Genomic DNA, 20164 nt, shown 5'->3' with positions numbered 1-20164 from the left:
CCCTACAATTTTCTTCTTTGATTTCTTTGTATTAAATTGTTTTCTATTAAATTTACAAAGGTTCTATTTCTAGTTATTACCATAAATCTAATTTGACTCTTTTGTGTTACGCATATATTTCACCAAGACCAATTTGAATTTTTTTCTAAACACATTTTAGTGACCAAATGATTTCACAGATCATGCATGATCCTCGGCCTTGAGAGTTTTGGCTTACAGGATATTTCACTTTATTCTCTAGTTGATGATGGAATACGAGCTAGAAGGAGACACCTGTGGAAGTCACAAATTTACAGGTTGCTTATTACCACAGCAGAGCTGACTAATGCATGAATCTATCTAAAGTAGTCACTGTCTATCATGTCATGTAGTTTATTTCTTTAATGCTATTATTATGTCTGAATTTATCTCCTTTATTGCTCTAGTCTTCCTTCCTACCTCCCCATAACTTATTTTGTCCACTACTGTATTCTTTAGTGGCTAGAACAACGGCTGGTGCTCATTCAACATGTGTTCAACGAATCTATCTCCCGGTGACCACCACATCTGTTGTGATGACCCTTTCAACTGCACACTAAGTCACTCTTGGGGAACGAAGCTTTCGCAAGTATTTGTTTTGCAGTATTGAAAAACTCCTCTGTGAGGAGGGGGCACAGCATTCTCCCCTGAGTGTGACGCTGGCCCTTGTTGCTTGGCTGCAGCTGCCATTTGCCATTGATGATCATTCTTCTCTTCTCCTGGGAGAGTAAGAAGGATAGGACACAGTCTGAGTGGCTCAAAAAAATAAAAAAGAACAAAAATAAAAATAAAAGGGCCGGGCGTGATAGCTCATGACTGTAATCCTAGCACTTTGATAGGCCAAGGCAGGTGGATCACCTGAGGTCAGTAGTTCAAGACGACCCTGGCCAACATGGTGAAATCCTGTCTCTACTAAAAATACAAAAATTAGCCGGGTATGGTGGCAGGCACCTATAATCCCAGATACTCAGGAGGTTGAGGCAGGAGAATCACTGGAACCTGGGAGGCAGAGGTTGCAGTGAGCCGAGATGGCACCATTGCACTCCAGTCTGAGTGACAGAGTGAGACTCCATCTCGAAAAGATAAATGAATAAAAATTAAAAAAAAAATTTTTAACTATTCATCCTGGCCCTGAGTACAACTAAAAGACAAACTGAAAGAACCACAGATTTCTTAAAGTTCCAGGGCTGGAATTTCAAGAATCAAGTAACAGAAAACTAAGAAATGTTCCTAAGCAGCTTAAAGAATGGCACTAACATGCCACAAATCAATCCCATACCTAGTCTTTGCTTTGCTATTTAAACATACGACTGAACTTTTATAGCTTACATGGAGACTTTCTTCGGTGGTATTTCCTTGTGCTCTCTAGCCTCTAATTTCCTCTGGCATAGCACCAGATCCTCCTAACTAAAAATTAGACATACGGAATGTGAGGAATGTTTGATAACTATACTAACTTCAGAGATCAGCCCTTAGTCATAAACAAAAATGCATGCCCTTTGAGCTTAGACTCAAATTCAATTTGAAGCAAACATAAGTCATAAGGCTAAATACTGGCAAAGTATGCAAGGTGAAGTGGGGTGGGTTGGGAAAACTCTAAATATAGTTCCTCATCACAGTGAAGACAAATACTGCTTTTTTACTTTAATTGAATGTGCAAAGTACAGCTTAGCTAAGTTTTAGATTAGCAGCACCTGGGTTAGAAAAACAACATTAAAAAACAAAATTTGTTCTGTTTCCCAGTACTTTCACTAATATCTCCTTATTAGGGCCTCACCTTTATTTATCTTTTTCTATAGGTGCTAGTTCTGTTCAAGATTAATTAAAAACAAACAAACAAAAAAACAAGTACAAAAAACAAATGCTCTGAGAAACTGTTCTAGTCCAAAGAGAAATACCAACCAGTTGCAGAATGTTTACCACAATGGGATCGTAACTTTTAAGGGAAAAAAGTTACAAAAGAATTTTTGAGGCCAAGCACAGTGGCTCACACCTGTAATCCCACCACTTTGGGGGGGGCTGATGTGGGCAGATCATCAGAGCTCAGGAGTTTGAGACTGGCCTGAGCAACATGGCAAAACCCCATCTCTACAAAAAATAAACAGGTGGTGTGTGCCTGTGGTCCCAGCTACTTGGAAGGTTGAGGTAGAAGGATCACCTGAGCCTAGGAGGTGAAGGCTACAGTGAGCCAAGATCACACCACTGCACTCCAGCCTGGGCAACAGAGACCCTGTCTCAAAAACAAAAACAAAAAGTAAATAAATAAATAAATAAGAAATTTTGAAACTACATAATTTATGCTAGCTGTTAGATGATATTAGATATGCTAGATGTTAAATGATGTTATGGAACTATTTTTTTTTTAATTTCCATAGGTATGATAATTATAGTCCTGTAAGAATATTTTTGTTCCTGGGAAATGTCTGCTGAAGTATTTAAGAGTGAAGGATCATAATATCTGCACCTTACCTTCAAATGTTACAGCAGGAGAGAAAATACAGACATAAATATATTTATCTTACATATACTAGATATACTTGGAGAATATTACACACACACAGCCACAAACACACACACAGAACGAGTGCAGAGAGAGAGACAGAGAGAGAGAGGGAGAGAGAGAAGAAGGAGGAGGAGGAGGAGGAGGAGGAGGAGGAGGAGGAGGAGGAGGAGGGGGAGGAGATAATAAAGAAAACTGGCAAAAAGTTAACTGTCAGATCTAAGAGCAGGATTTATATAATGGTGTCCATTCTACTGTTTTCATTTTTTCTTAAGCTGGGAGGATAAAATTCATTATTAAAGAACTTCTAGTAAACACTGTAGATTTAATATATGTGCTTACTACCTTCATTCCCTCTAGAAAATAGCAGAAAGGGGATTTTTAAAAAGGCATAAACACAAAAGGACAATGGGAAGGTCAGCAGATGAGAACAAAACTTGGGACAGTGGGAAGCAAATAGCAGTGTAAGTGATTCGGCAGACGTGAAAAACAGAAAGCCTAGGTCAGTAACAGAGAAAGCCCAGAAGCAGATCAATTCATACTGCAAAAGGCTGAAATGGCTCAGAAATTCCAGCACCAAGGACTTCAGACAGAGGGTGTGACCATGAAGGACTCGCCAGAAGTCTGTTAGAAGCAGACGCCCCACCTGGGCAGAAACAGAAGGTTTATTCTCTAAAAAGACTTAATCAGATAGGCTGTGGATTTCCAGGCAGCTGGGACCACTGAAAGGAGTACCTTATTAAAAACAGGGAGAGTAAGGGAGTGTGCACACACTGAACAGCAAGCGTCCCAAGCCCCACTTCCGTTACTCCATTTGCAGAACCCAGGAGCTGGGCTTACATTTGTCAGGCTGGAAAATTGGAGGGTTTTTCCTTGGAAAACTAGCCAAACCAAGAGAAGAGATCTACTGACTTTAACATCTGGGAGTGCCTTAACAGAAATGCTGAGCCAGATCACTGCCATATGACTACCCCACTCACTAGTAGAGAGCTTCCAAACAGCTTTTTGTGCCTCATTCTTAAATATGACTGACAGCTGTCTCAGTAAGGACAGGCTAGATAATGCTGCAATAAAAAACAATACTAAAGTCTCAGTGGTTAAAAACAAACATTTATTTCCCTTTCAAGCCAAGTCCAAAGTGGCTCTGGATGAATGCCCAGGCAGCTGGCCCCTACAGGGTGAAGCATTCCGGACTGCACCTTAGGCGCTTGTGGCATCTGCAATCTCAACACAAGCGTCAATCACCCAGGTAGGGCAGATAATCACATCACTTCCGTTTGCAATCCACTGGCCAAAACAAGTCACATGGAGGCAGGGAAGTTAATCCTTTCTCCTGTGTCTGGAAGGAGTGAAGAACCAGAATGGCTGGTATTACTTATCTCTAATGCAAAAGCTAAGAATACTGGTCCCCTAAAATGAAAGCAGAAACTAAAACAACCCTGAAAAAAATAAAACTGAAGAATTCATTTCTTCAGAGATATTGAAGAAAACTTCAATTAGCATCTTCAGAGAGACAGAAGAGGTTACCGTCAAAATAGAAATATGTGGCCAGGCACTGTGGCTCACGCATGCAATCCTAACACTTTGGGAGGCCAAGGCAGGAAGATCACTTAAGCCTGAGAGTTTGAGACCAGCCTGGGCAACATAACAAGACCCTACCTCCACAGAAAAACAAAGAAATTTAAAATTTAGCCAGGCATGGCAGAGCATGCTTGTGGTCCCAGCTACTCAGGAGGATGAGAAGGGAGGATCACTTGAGCCTCAGAGGTCAAGGCTGCAGTAAACTGTGATTGTACCACTGCACTCCAGCCTGAGTAACAGACCAAGACCCTGTGGGAAACGGAAGGAAAAGGGGAAGGGAGGAGGGGAGAGGGAGAAGGGAGGAGAAGAAGGAAGGGGGAAGGGGGAAGGGAGAAGGGAGGGGAGGGAAGAGGGAGGCAAGGGGAGGGAGAGGGGGAGGTGGGATGGGGAGGGAAGAGGGAGGGGAGGGGAGAGGGAGGGGAAGGGGAGATAAATAAATAAATACATAAATATTTGGAAGAAAGAATTTTAAAACTCCTGGAAATGAACAATACATTGGCAGAAAGGAACCCATCTATTGACAAATTAAAAGATCAAGTTTAAAAATTTTCCCGAAGAATGAGACAAAAGGGAAAGTGAACAACCAATCTAGGAGGTCTAATATCTGACTTACATGAGTTCAGAGAAGAGAGGACAAAGTAGATACAAAGAGGAAAATATTATCAAAGTACTAGTGCAAGAAAATTTCCCTGAACTGAATCTGAATGACACTGGTTTCTTGATTATATATGACTCACCTAACACTGTGGTTACAAAAGGCCTACATCAACACCCAACCTTGTGAAATTTTGGAACATGAGGGCAAAAATAAAACCTAAAAGCTTCAGAGAGGAATCAGGTCACAAAAACAAAAAGAAACAAATGATAACAACAACAAAAAGGCATCAGACTTCTCAAACACAACATTGGAAGCTACAAGTCAGTAGAGCAATAGCATCAAATTTTTACTCCAAATTACTTCCAACCTGGAATTATACCCCTAGCTAAAATGTCAATCACATATGACAGCAGAATAATGGCATTTGAGGAGTTGCTAAGCCTCAACAAATCTATGCTCCCTTTCTAATGCAACTCCATCAAAACAGAGAATAAACCAAGAAAACAGGAAGACATGACAACCAGAAAAAGGGCTCAACACAGGAAAATGACAAATGAAACCTGCAAAATTACAGTAAATGGAGACCGTCGGATGACAGTATGCAGCAGTTACAGTGATTAACCAGGACAAACTGGAGATTAAGAACAGAAGGTGCAGGAGATTTCAAACCGATAGAATACCCAGTGTGTATGAATGTACTGAAAGGAGATTTATAATTCTGGCAGCAAATTGGTAATAGAAATATAAAGAAGCCAATGGAAAAAAGAGATGATTATTAACTACAGAGAAAACAAAAGGAAATGCAATCATAGTACACCAGATAGGTCATCCATGAATAATATTTACATAGTCATAAAAATGTAAACATAGACTACTGATTTCTTTACAAGGTGATAGGAAACACCAAGAGGATGAGGGGAGGGAAGCGCATGTGCATGAGGAAGACACAGTAAAAAAGCTGAGTCCTCAACCAGAGCGGGAAGTCAGTTCTCAAAATCCAAAGCTGAAAAGTCAAGATAGATAGATAATGTTATTTAAAAACACAGCAGCAAATACCAAAATAACCTTTTAAATACGTAACTGTGGTCAACTCTAGAGAGAGTGAATCAGGTGTAGGAGAGAGTAGTGGGTCACAGGACACCTGTCTTGCTTTGGGAACCTAGCTGAGTGTTTGTTAATCATTTACAGATATAACTTTGATTAACATAGTTTTAAAATCTCCCACTGTTTCCAATTTTAATTTTAAAAGTCAGAAAATTTTCCCTAGCATGTTTATTTACTGATTTTAAATTTACCTCTAAAGAAATCTCATACAAAATTTTAGTTACATTTACTCAGAGATTATGTAAAGTATATTTCAGTACTCTAAAATATAGAATATTAAAAATATAAAGATATTACCAATATAGACTTTTAGTATAACTAAACTCTACTGAATCTTAAATCAAATTTAAAAACGTAAATATTATACCTTGTTCTTCTACCTTTCATTTGGAAATCCTTGTTACAGTCAATACATTGTCAAAAGACACCAAATAATATATATGAAAAGTATTCTGTACAGAGTTTAAGCACAACATAAATGCTTTCATTTTTATTTTTTAATCCTTGACCCTGCTCTCAATGAGGCTACAGTCTAATTGGAAAGATAAGGCACATGCAGAAATGTTTATAACCTAAGGCAGTTTGTGTTAAGAACCCTGTACAACAGTACAAAGAAGAAATGAAGGCCGTTGATTAGAAAAGCTTCCATATGGTTGTATCTGAAATAATGGATGTCACTGTAAGCTTTTATCAGTTATCTTCTCTCTTCATTTTACCAAGTGGAAAACCAAACTGATTTGAAGAAATTACTTTATTTAAATGTCATAATAGGAGACCGAGTCAGGAGGATCACTTGAGGCCAAGAGTTCAAGACCATCTTAGGAAACATAGCAAGACTCTATCTCTATTAAAAAAAAAATTAATTAGCTTGTACAGTCCCAGCTATTCAGGAGGCTGAGGCAGGAGGGCCACCTGAGGAGTTCAAGGTTACAGTGAGCTATGATTGCGCTACTGCACTCCAGTCTGGCGGGCAGAGCGAGACCCTGTCACTTTTAAAAAATATAAGTAAATAAGTAAATAAATAACAACATGATAACCATTTATTTCTCTTCCCTGTTATTTCTACCATGCTCTCAATAAATAGTTCAAAAATCAATAGAAATGCAAAATCATGTCACAAACGTGCATCTCAGCACCGCAGGCTCCGCAGGTTTCACCTCAGGACTTTTACCTCTCTCTGTGCCAACCCTTTGCAATACAAGTTCCCAAACCCGCTCTCCTCAAAAGTGCTCTTCTCTTTACCCCACCCACTGCCCACATACTCCACAGGCATCCTAATGACTCACTCCAGGACTTGAGAGCTGGAAAGTTTGTCCAAGGAAGCCCCTCAAACTGCTGTGAGGTGTCCGAAGAGCATGTTTGTGCACGGCAATGGAATGTTTTAGTTTATACGCCTGGAGCCTTAGCTGGTCCCCCATTGTGACTCTAGGTGTCTGCCTCCTGAATCTGTTTTGAGACAAATAATGGATCGAGCATGACCCACTATTTCCTACAGTGGAAATCAATCTCTGGCCAAGGGCACAGAAACTGTTTATCTAATGCTTGTGTCTTTGTAAGTTAATAAACATCTGGAATACTAACCCTGTCAGCATTATTTCTGCTACAGCTTTCTGTCCACTTTTTCCAACAAACCAACTATCCTTTAAGTAACTTGAAAATCTACTTTCCAAATAAAAGCATCCTTTGAATTATACTGTTCTTTTGAAGCTCAAATTAGTATCCATGAGAAAGTAGTGATTTATAGCAGCTTTTCTACTTAGGTAAATGTCTACCTGATTGCTTATATTAAAGTAAGCTAGAAATCAGTTTTTCAAACATGTTCTGGCAATGAAAACATAATTTTACATATTTATTTGATAATATAATTATCAGAAATGTGGTAATTCACTGGTTTGAGAGGAACTTGTAGCACTTTATTTAATATTTCTTTATGCATGGTAAAATTTCCAAAATTACTTGCTTACTTTAACATAATTACTATATTATATAAATAAATTAGGTTTATATGCATGAAGGTATTCACCCTATTATTTGAGTATATCATGGGCATTCCAAAATCATATTTTTTTATAGGGTTTCTCTGATGGCCACTCAAAAATACGATTAAAAAACCATGGCCAGGTGCAGTGGCTCACACATGTAATCCCAGCGCTTTAGGAGGCTATGGCAGGAGAATCACTTGAGGCTAGGAGTTCAAGAATACTCTGGGCAACACAGTGACACTCCATCTCTATGAAGGAAAAAAAAATGTTCTTTTAAACTTTGAGTCCGTGTTACAGCTCTTTTAGAATTCGTCTAGCAGGTTTTCCAGTCTGCTATAAATGTGTAAAAAATACATAAAGCATACTTGTCAGTCTTTCCTCAACTCTTAACAGCTATATAGCAACACATAAAATTTCAAGAGCATCAATAATGATTAAGTATAATTAAACGTTTCATGGGCCAATGATTTGTAACCTTATACTTAACTGAACAATTTCGTTGATTTTACAATTTCTTGATGTTTTTTTAAATATGCACATAAATTTTATAGGCTGGGCGTGCTGGCTCACACCTGAAACCCCAGCACTTTGAGAGGCCAAGGCAGGCAGATCACCTGATGTCAGGAGTTCAAGACCAGCCTGACCAACATGGTGAAACCCCGTCTCTACAAAAAATACAAAATTAGCCATGCCCTGTGGCGCATGCCTGTAACCCCAGCTACTCAGGAGGCTGACGAGGAGAATTGCTTGAACCAGGGAGGCGGAAGTTGCAGTGAGCTGAGATCACGCCATTGCACTCCAGCCTGGGCAACAAGAGTGAAACTCCATCTCAAAAAATAATAATACTATATGCCATAAAATAATGACATTTCATATTTAAAGACAGTTTTTTAAAACTCTTTGTATTCACGTGCCATAATTTAAAACCCTATTTCACTGTATGACAAGGGTATCTGTTGTTCTCATTTTTCATTTTTATCCTTAACAATTTCTACCATCGCCAGTGCATACAATGGCAATGACACCCTGGGAAGGAATGATTAGTTCCATCACAACTAAGTCAAGACACAGACATTGATGTGACCCCAACAAAAGTAATCATGGAGCCTCCAAAACAAAAGCTCTTTATTAAACAAAGGTCTAAAGTTAAATACCCACTGCACAAGAAATCAGAGCATCTAGGTTCTAACCCCATCTCTACAAATAACTTACTGGGACATCTTTGACATTTAATAATCTCTCTGATTGCCAGTGCTCTTATTCTATAAAATGATAATGTTTGACTCAAGGATCCAAAGTCAATTCATGCTCTAAAACTTAATGATTTTTTTTTTTTAGGCTACAATTTTTTTTTAATTTTAAATTTAATTTTAATTTTAATTTTTTTAAATTTCATTTTAGGTTTTGGGGTACATGTGAAAAACATGCAAGATTGTTGCATATGTACACATGTGGCAGTGTGATTTGCTGCCTTCCTCCCCCTCACCTATATCTGGCATTTCTCCCCATGCCATCCCCCAAAATTTCCGACCCCCTGCTGTCCTTCCCCTATTTCCCTCCAACAAACCCCAATGTGTAGTGCTCCCCTCCCTGTGTCCATGTGTTCTCATTGTTCAACACCTGCCTATGAGTGAGAACATGAGGTGTTTGATTTTCTGTTCTTCTGTCAGTTTGCTGAGAATGATGGTTTCCAGGTTCATCCATGTCCCTACAAAGGACACAAACTCATCGTTTTTGATGGGTGTGTAATATTCCATGGTGTATATGTGCCACATTTTCCCTGTCCAGTCTATCATCGAAGGGCATTTGGGTTGGTTCCAGGTCTTTGCTATTGTAAACTGTGCTGCAATGAACATTCGTGTGCACGTGTCCTTATAGCAGAATGATTTATAATTCTTTGGATATATACCCAGTAATGGGATTGCTGGGTCAAATGAAATTTCTATTTCTAGGTCCTTGAGGAATCACCACACTGTCTTCCACAATGGTTGAAATAATTTACACTCCCACCAACCGTGTAAAAGTGTTCCTATTTCTCCACATCCTCTCCAGCATCTGTTGTCTCCAGATTTTTTAATGATTGCCATTCTAACTGGCGTCAGATGGTGTCTCAATGTAGTTTTGATTTGCATTTCTCTAATGGCCAGTGATGATGAGCATTTTTTCATATATTTGTTGGCCTCATGTATGTCGTCTTTTGTAAAGTGTCTGTTCATATCCTTTGCCCACTTTTGAATGGGCTTGTTTGTTTTTTTTTTCTTGTAAATCTGTTTTAGTTCTTTGTAAATTCTGGATATCAGCCCTTTGTGAGATGGGTAAACTGGAAAAATTTTTTCCCATTCTGTTGGTTGCCAATTCACTCTAATGACTGTTTCTTTTGCTGTGCAGAAGTTGCGGAGTTTGATTAGGTCCCATTTGTCTATTTTGGCTTTTGTTACCAATGCTTTTGGTGTTTTGGTCATGAAGTCCTTGCCTACGCCTTTGTCCTGAATGGTTTTGCCTAGATTTTCTTGTAGCGTTTTTATGGTGTTGGGTCTTATGTTTAAGTCTTTAATCCATCTGGAGTTAATTTTAGTGTAAGGTGTCAGGAAGAGGTCCAGTTTCTGCTTTCTGCACGTGGCTAGCCAGTTTTCCCAACACCATTTATTAAACAGTGAATCCTTTCCCCATTGTTTGTTTTTGTCAGGTTTGTCAAGGATCGGATGGTTGTAGATATGCTGTGTTGCCTCCGAGGCCTCTGTTCTGTTCCATTGGTCTGTATCTCTGTTTTGGTATCAGTACCATGCTGTTTTGATTACTACAGCCTTGTAGTATAGTTTGAAGTCCAGTAGTGTGATGCCTCCCGCTTTGTTCTTTTTGCTTAGAATTGACTTGGCTATGCGGGCTCTCTTTCGGTTCCATATGAAGTTTAAGGTGTTTTTTTCCAGTTGTGTCAAGAAGGTCATTGGTAGCTTGCTGGGGATAGCGTTGAATCTGTCAATTACTTTGGGCAGTATGGCCATTTTCACGATATTGATTCTTCCTAACCATGAACATGGAATGTTTCTCTATCTGTTTGTGTCCTCTCTTATTTCGTTGAGCAGTGGTTTGTAGTTCTCCTTGAAGAGGTCCTTTACGTTCCTTGCTAGCTGTATTCCTAGGTATTTTATTCTCTTTGTAGCAATTGTGAATGGCAGTTCATTCTTGATGTGGCTCTCTTTAAGTCTGTTATTGGTGTATGGGAATGCTTGTGGTTTTTGCACATTGATTTTGTATCCTGAGACTTTGCTGAAGTTGCTTATCAGTTTCAGGAGATTTTGGGCTGAGACGATAGGGTCTTCCAGATATACAATCATGTCATCTGCAAATAGAGACAATTTGACTTCTTCCTTTCCTATTTGAATACCCTTTATTTCTTTTTCTTGTCTGATTGCTCTGGCTAGAAGTTCCAGTACTATATTGAATAGGAGTGGTGAGAGAGGCATCCTTGTCTGGTGCCAGATTTCAAAGGGAATGCTTGCAGTTTTTGCCCATTCAGTATGATATTGGCTGTTGGTTTGTCATAAATAGCTTTTATTATTTTGAGATACGTTCTGTCAATACCTAGTTTATTGAGGGTTTTTAGCATAAAGGGCTGTTGAATTTTGTCAAAGGCCTTCTCTGCATCAATTGAGATAATCATGTGGTTTTTATCTTTGGTTCTGTTGATGTGGTGAATTACATTTATGGATTTGCGTATGCTGAACCAGCCTTGCATCCCTGGGATGAATCCTACTTGATCATGGTGGATAAGCTTTTTGACGTGCTGTTGCAATCAGCTTGCCAGTATTTTATTGAAGATTTTTGCATCTATGTTCATCATGGATATTGGCCTGAAGTTTTCTTTTCTTGTTGAGTCTCCGCTGGGTTTTGGTATCAGGATGATGTTGGTCTCATAAAATGATTTGGGAAGGATTCCCTCTTTTTGGATTATTTGGCATAGTTTCAGAAGGAATGGTACCAGCTCCTCTTTGTATGTCTGGTAGAATTCAGCTGTGAACCCGTCTGGACCTGGGATTTTTTTGGGGTGGTAGGCTCTTAATTGCTGCCTCAACTTCAGACCTTGTTATTGGTCTCTTCAGGGTTTCGACTTCTTCCTGGTTTAGGCTTGGGAGGAGGCAAGTGTCCAGGAATTTATCCATTTCTTCCAGGTTTACTAGTTTATGAGCATAGAGTTGTTTGTAATAATCTCTGATGATGGCTTGAATTTCTGTGGAATCTGTGGTGATATCCCCTTTATCATTTTTTTATTGCATCAATTTAGTTATTCTCTCTTTTCTTTTTTATTAATGTGTCTAGTGGTCTGTCTATTTTGTTGATCTTTTCGAAAAACCAGCTCCTGGATTTACTGATTTTTTGAAGAGGTTTTTGTGTCTCTATCTCCTTCAGTTCTGCTCTGATCTTAGTTATTTCCTGTCTTCTGCTAGGTTTTGAGCTTTTTTGATCTTGCTCCTCCCTCTAGCTCTTTCAATTTTGATGATATGGTGTCAATTTTAGATCTCTCCTTTCTTCTCATGTGGGCACTCATTGCTATATATTTTCTTCTAGAGACTGCTTTAAATGTGTCCCAGAGATTCTGGTATGTTGTATCTTCATTCTCGTTGGTTTCGAAGAACATCTTTATTTCTGCCTTCATTTCATTGTTTACCCAGTCAACATTCAAGAGCAAGTTGTTCAGTTTCCATGAGGCTGTGTGGTTCTGACTTAGTTTCTGAATTCTGAGTTCTAACTTGATTGCACTGTGGTCTGAGAGACTGTTTGTTATGATTTCTGTTCTTTTGCATTTGCTGAGGAGTGATTTGCTTCCAATTATGTGGTCAATTTTAGAGTAGGTGTGATGTGGTGTTGAGAAGAATGTATATTCTGTGTATTTGGGGTGGAGAGTTCTGTAAATGTCTATTAGGTTTGCTTGTTCCAGGTCTGAGTTCAAGTCCTGGATATCCTCGTTAATTTTCTGTCTGGTTGATCTGTCTAATATTGACAGTGGGGTGTTAAAGTCTCCCACTATTATTGTGTGGGAGTCTAAGTCTCTTTGTAAGTCATTAAGAACTTGCCTTATGTATTTCGGTGCTCCTTATTGGGTGCGTACATATTTAGGATCGTTAGCTCTTCTTGTTGCATTGATCCTTTTACCATTATGTAATGTCCCTCTTTGTCTCTTATGATCTTTGTTGCTTTAAAGTCTAATTTATCAGAGATAAGAATTGCAACTCCTGCTTTTCTTTGCTCTCCATTTGCTTGGTAAATCTTCCTCCATCCCTGTATTTTGAGCCTTTGTGTATCCTTGCATGTGAGATGGGTTTCCTGTATACAGCACACCAATGGGTTTTGGCTTTTTAACCAATTTGCCAGTCTGTGTCTTTTGATTGGGGCAATTAGTCCGTTTACATTTAGGGTTAATATTGTTATGTGTGAATTTGATACTGCCATTTTGATGCTAGCTGGCTGTTTTGCCCATTAGTTGATATAGATTCTTCATTGTGTTAATGCTCTTTACCATTTGGTTTATTTTTGGAGTGGCTGGTACTGGTTGTTCCTTTCTACATGTAAAGCCTCTTTCAGGAGCTCCTGTAAAGCAGGCCTGGTGGTGATGAAATCTCTGAGTACTTGCTTATTCGCAAAGCATTTTATTTTTCCTTGACTTATGAAGCTTAGTTTGGCTGGATATGTAATTCTGGGTTGAAAGTTCTTTTCTTTAAGGATGTTGAATATTGGCCCCCACTCTCTTCTGGCTTGTAGGGTTTCTGCTGAGAGATCTGCTGTGAGTCTGATGGGCTTCCCTTTGTGGGTAACCCAACCTTTCTCTCTGGCTGCCCTTAGTATTTTCTCCTTCATTTCAACCCTGGTGAATCTGACGATTATGTGCCTTGGTGTTGCTCTTCTTGAGGAATATCTTTGTGGTGTTCTCCGTATTTCCTGGACTTGAATATTGGACTTGAATATTCCCCTGCCTTGCTAGGTTGGGGAAGTTTTCCTGGATAATATCCTGAAGAGTATTTTCCAGCTTGGATTCATTCTCTCCGTCACATTCAGGTACACCTATCAAACGTAGATTAGGTCTTTTCACATAGTCCCACATTTCTTGGAGACTTTGTTCATTCCTTTTTACCTCTTTTTCTCTAATCTTGCCTTCTCGTTTTATTTCATTGAGTTGATTTTCAACCTCTGATATCCTCTCCTCTGCTTGGTCAATTAGGCTGTTGAAACTTGTGCATGCTTCGCGAAGTTCTCGTGTTGTGTTTTTCAGCTCCATCAATTCACTTATATTCCTCTCCAATTTGTCCATTCTCGTTAGCATTTCGTCAAATCTTTTTTCAATGTTCTTAGTTTCTTTGCACTGGGTTAGAACATGTTCTTTTAACTCACAGAAGTTCCTTATTACCCACCGTCTGAAGTCTGATTCTGTCATTTCGTCACACTCATTCTCCATCCAATCTTGTTCCCTTGCTGGTGAGGCGTTGTGAACCCTTGTAGGAGGAGAGGTGTTCTGGTTTCGGGTGTTTTCATCCTTTTTGTGCTGGTTTCTTCCCATCTTTGTGGATTTATCCGCCTGTCGTCTTTGTAGTTGCTGACTTTCAGATTGGGTCTCTGAGTGGATGTCCAATTTGTTGATAATGAAGTTATTTCTGTTTCTTAGTTTTCCTTCTAACAGTCTGGCCCCTTTGCTGTAGGGCTGCTGAGGTCCACTCCAGGCCCTGCTTGTGTGGGGATTACCTGCAGCAGCTGTAGAACAGTAATGGTTGCTACCAGTTTCTTTTTCTGCTTTGTCCCAGAAGGATATCCGCTAAATGTTGGTCTGATCTTTCCTTTATGAGGTGAATCTTTGGATATAAGGGGGTCAGGGAGCTGCTTGAGGAGACAGTCTGTCCTTTACATGAGCTCAAGTGCTGAGTTTTGCACTCCGTTTTTCATTCAGGGCTGCTGGGCAGGTATGTTTAGGTCTGCTGCAGTAGAACTCATAAACACCTTTTTTTTCCCCAGGTGCTCTGTCCCTTGGAGTTAGGGCTTTATTTTTGAGTTTCTGTTGTGCTGCTGCCTTTTTTTTTTCCAGGGCTGCCCTGCACAGCAATGAGGCAGCCTAGTCACTGTCTGCCTGCAGAGGCTTTGCTGAGCTGCTGTGGGCTCCACCCAGCTGTCATGTGAACTTCCCTGCAGTCCTGTTTATATGGGTGTAGTTAGAACTGTCTCAACATTGGTGGCCCGCCTCTGTAATGGCAGACTCTCGCTGTAATGGCAGGTTGCCTTGGCAATGGCGTGTTGCCTCGGTAATGGTCCCTCCCCCACAGAGCTGGACCGTCCCGGGTTCACCTGTGCTTGCTGTGAAACTCTCAATCCAAAGAGTTTCTGACTGCTGTTCTTTTGTGGGGATGGGACCAGCTGAGCCTGATCACCTGGCTCCCTGCCTCAGAGCCTTTTGTTCTTTAGTTGAACAGTCTACTCTCTCCCAGCTGTTTCAGTCGCCTGTTAAAATGGCACCGGGGTGTATGTGATTTTCCCTGCGGTGACTCACTGTGCCAGCCGAAACAGTGGTGCTGAGATTGGTCAGGGTTTTTTGTTTGTTTTTGCCTGGGAATCTCCTGGCCTGGCTCCCTGTTTCAGACCCCCCTTTTTAGTCAGATGAATGGGTGACTGCACTTTCCCAGGGCTCCAATCGCCAGTTAAAAGGGCACCCGGACCAGTGTATTTTGTATGGAGCACTGCTGGGCCGGGGCACCGCAAAGCGGCCGCGCAAGCCAAAACAGCTGCAGGGACCGAAAAGGCCGAGCCGCATGGCCAAAACAGCTGTGCTGGTCAAAACAGCTGCGCTGGTGATCCGTGGGGCTCCTCCGCCTGGGAATCTCCTGGTCTGTGGGCAATAAAAATCCGTCTGGAAATGTGGTGTCCACTCACTCTCTGCGCTTTCACTGGGAGCTGCAATCCTGAGCTGTTCCTAAATGGCCATCTTGGATCCGGACCAACTTAATGATTTTTTTAGGTTTTGTTACACTTCACTGTACACTGCAGTAATTCATATCTTATTTCCTCACTAATTTAGAAAAATATCTAAATGATCTTTAATTGGCAATGGGTTATAAAAAATTTGTTTTAAATCCCTTACCCAAAAGAGCCCTTTTGTATATCTGGCGGTAGATACAAGGATCTTTCCAAATCTTAAAATATATATATATATAGTCACAGGTTTCCATGGCCAACTACATAAAATCAAGGTATCTAGTCTGGCATTCGGGATACTCAAAAATTTGACCTCAACTCACCTCCCAACCTTCTTTCCAATGATTTCCCTTTCCTGTTCCCAAAGCTATAGTCAAACTAAATATGCTTTTTCTAAGCGCATCAAAGTGTTCCATCACCCATGTTTTTTGTTTATGCCATTTATCTTTACCCAGGCTGTTCTCTATCTCCATTAAGCCAAGTCTTACCTGATTCTCAAAACTTGGGAGACCATATAATTTATCATCCAAACTGAAACAATTTGGACCATTAAGATGTTAATTGGATGGGACATCAGGACATCTGGAGTAAACTATGGCTGGCCCAAACAGACTAGGAGATATGATAGCTCTACTCAAAGCCTGACTCAAATGCACATCTATCAGATATAACCTCTCCCTCCCCTAAATCTCTGCCAGACTTTCACTTATATTCCTTTTCACTTATCATTTCTGCATTTATTTGAGCTATGTGTATAAAAAGCTTTATTCCACCTAACTAAATTATCCCCACAATGTCTAGCATACAGTAGGTTCTCAATAAATGTCTGATGGATGAATGGTTTCCTAGTTATGTCTAACTCCAGTATATTAAATTAGGTTCTCTTGAATCAGTGCATGCCTTTTAAAAATCAGCACCAGAGTTCAGACGGAAAAGAACGACACTCTGTGGCCATATGAAAGGTCTGTTTTCCTCAGAGATATCCCATGTTCACAAACCATGGTGGTTTGTCCTGATGGGAAACTTCCATGGTGCAAATGACAAATTCACGTACAACATCATATAGGCTGGGACAGAAACCATATTGCCCAATCACTTGGTGCCTTGGTAACAACTACGTGTCTAAGCTCTGGTACAAGATTTACAGAGCACTGTGGTTCTAATTTGTGAAGAGATAGTTCATGAAGAGCACTGTTTCAACTTAGAAGAGCTTTAGATCTCGGGACACAGAGCTGAGAGATTACCTTTTTATCCAACAAGGTTTTGACTACCCTGGATCCCAAAGTATCTGATCTTCTCTTTCTTATGATATTGACTACCTTCTAGTTATATATTCTAGACATCTGAGAGTCCAGGGCTGCCATCATTGATCTTTGTATACTCCAGAGTACACAGAATAACGCACATCATACACACTCAACAAATACTGGTTGAATTAATTTTAAAAACAAGTGAGTAAATGACTTGAGATTGTTCACCAACTGAAATAAGATTTCCCATGGCCCTGCTGAAGCATGTTTCAAATAGACACGAACTTAGGCCTACTGCACTTATGTATTCCAACTCATTTATATGCAAAAAAATCCTATGAGATAAATATAATGAGGCTCCACTTTACAAAACACTATGGTTCATAAAAGTGAAGGGTACTGTCCAGAATAAGCAGCTAAGTGACAGCCAGTTCTGAAATTGAGACATTCTGCCCCCACAGAAGCACTGCAATGAACCTGACAGATATAGCATTTATATAAAGAAAATATTTACAAGTTTGATGGCTATTCTCATCCCTGAATGCCACAGGCTACAGCAGACAATTACCCAAATGCCTTATTCAATTCTATCACTTTCCCTGAAATCGAGGAAGAATTTTTAAAAAAAGCTTTTATTAGCTGTGTCTTTCAGTCACTAGTACATAAAAACCTGGCTATGTCTGGGAAAGGAAGTAACATAAATGAGAGAAAAAAAGGATTTTTAACTTCCCATTACTAACACAAGATCTCAATTTACTAAATTCCTTTTCACTTACAATTTCTGCATGTATTTGAGCTATGTGTATAAAAGGCTTTATTCTCCCTAACTACTCTGAGTCATCATTATCTATTTAGTAGATACTAAAAGTATTATATCAGTGTAGCACTCTTCATCAGAAGCACACATTAAAATACCGCTAGATAAATGTTTGAGTTATTTTGGGAATTCCGTAAATGAGATACTTATCATCTGGAATGTCTACCCCAAGACAGCACCTTTACAACAACAGAAAGTCTTATGAATTAAACAAAAGCATTTTTAAAAAAATTAAACACATTTATTTTTTGTTCAAGTGTATTTCATCACACCACATTCAAATTCCACAATGTAAGATTTGGATGAAAAAGCAAAAGTTGCATTTGTGCCAGTTTTTAAGGTTCTTTGATTACCCATATCATTTCTACATTCTTTGTAACAGTAATTAAATGTAAGCCTCAACCGGCTTCAGTCCTACTTGCTATCAGTTTGAAGGCATGAGAAGTATGTAGCATTTATATAACAGGAAATATCTAAGAGCATTCTGCTGAGATTTCCTTCCCCCACACCCCCTTCCACACCCATTCCTTAAACTGCCTTCAAAAGGCCTGCTGTGTTCTTTAAAAATTAAACATTAGTTACTAAAAGAAACAGTGTACCTATTCCTCAGTTCATCTCCACTACAGTTGTATTTAGCCTGGCTTAAATAGCTTCTCAAGCCTAGCATCTGACTCTTAATGCTCAAATATTTTAATGTCATACAGGCCAAAGATGCTTTTCTATTGTTATCAGGGTGGAATTTGGGAGGAAAGAAGGCTTCCCAACTAAGCTTTCTATTCTCCACACACCAAACCCTAGTCAAGAGGCTCTTCAAAAGCCTTGACACTGCAAGTCAGAAGAGGCCCTTGTACCTCTTCTACCCTCTCTAACTCCTTACTCCCTGTCCTACCCTCAAATCAACTTTACCCAACCATGGTTTGAATTCCCAGGCATTTACCCAGTAAATACAAGACTCTGACACAAATGGAATGTGAAATGTACAGACTGAGCAATGTTTGTGTTATGCTAGAGGTAATTACTGTTAACGCAGCTCTTAAATGAGCCTAACATTTACTGTTATTAGTACCTCTGCAGCAGTACTTATTACTATTAGTTATTATTAGTTACCAATACCTCTGGTTTACTAAATGCCTAAAAATGTGCCTTTTCTACAGCATACCACTGGTCATAAAAAATCTTTATGGTAACCAGAATGTAGATGTCACTTAACTGAAGGCTGCCACATGGAATTGGCACCCAGCCAACAATAATTTGTCCAGCCTCTTGAAAACATGTGCCCATGTCCCCAGAAGTCAAGCACTGCCCAAGAACACCCACAAGGTTGGGCTCCACCAAGGAGCATCCTCATAACAGGTGAGTCAAGTATGCCTAAACCCAATCCATTTCAGGACCCATACTTACAAGAAAGGACTTACTTCTTTGCTGCTGGTTCCAAAGGCACTCAGTGTAAATTGTCTAAAGAGCTTCCCAAACTATTTTTAGCTTTTTTAAAAACAGGTAAGAATTTTGTAATTCTAACTTTCTCTGTCTTTTGAAGATCAACTCCTAATCTCTTGTTTGTGTGCCACTACTTTAAAATATACACACACACACACACACACACACACCCCAAATCACATGATTCAGGGGACACTGACCTATGTTAAGTCATAATATTTTCCAAGTAAAATTTCAGGGAGCTTAAGATCATGCAATCTGACTAAATCAAATTAGAGCAGAAGGTGAATCTCTTATATGGACCTTCTTAATTGCTGTTCACAGAAATTATTTTGTCCGAAGTACAAGAGAGAATTTTAATTTCAGTTCCATTTTCTCATTATCCTCAAAAACTCTAATAGTACCATTTTGTTAAATTGAGTCAATCCCAGCTGAATAGAGTAATTCAGGAACTTGACTCAATTGGCCATAGGAACACTAATTTCATTTTATCTAAAATTAATATAACCTGGAACATTAAACCTAGCCACTCCCATTAATCTTGCCACCTTATTTGATGATTCAATTCTATCTATAATTATGTTATACAATTATAAGGCACCCAATAGCTAGATCACAAATCACTTTTGTATTATGACCTAGAAAATACCCACCATCTCTTCACAAAATTGAAACTTCCAAATTAATTTTGATAATTTTTAGCACCATCCACATACAGTAGTAACACAATCAAGACAAAGGGTACTTCCAAAGTAATTTAGCAATGACCTATAATATGGGTCAAGTCAAACAACAAAAATGAAAAATAAAGGAATTAGAGCCAGATCCTAATTTACACTGAGGTTATGCCCCAAACGCTTATTTGTAGTCAGCCATTTCACACTCAGGTTATTCATTTTGTCAGGCCCCCAAACCAGTTCACAGATG

At 39.4% G+C, this 20164-nt stretch overlaps 1 protein-coding gene and 2 pseudogenes across 3 annotated transcripts in view; 2 read left to right on the top strand and 1 right to left on the bottom strand.

The window, feature by feature from the left end:
* WWC2 (WW and C2 domain containing 2) overlaps nucleotides 1-20164 on the bottom strand; it is a 210803-nt gene that overhangs the window by 130687 nt on the left and 59952 nt on the right. The window lies entirely within an intron of this gene.
* Nucleotides 593-775, top strand: LOC116565302 (annotated as a pseudogene).
* LOC116565325 lies at nucleotides 8070-8113 on the top strand (annotated as a pseudogene).

The sequence above is a fragment of the Sapajus apella genome, unplaced genomic scaffold, assembly GCF_009761245.1.
Source record: "Sapajus apella isolate SASKATOON/1434 unplaced genomic scaffold, GSC_monkey_1.0 scaffold39, whole genome shotgun sequence".
In the NCBI taxonomy this organism is placed as follows: Eukaryota; Metazoa; Chordata; class Mammalia; order Primates; family Cebidae; genus Sapajus; species Sapajus apella.
The sequence above is the reverse complement of the archived record's forward strand: the minus strand, read 5'-3'. Positions and strand labels throughout refer to the sequence as shown.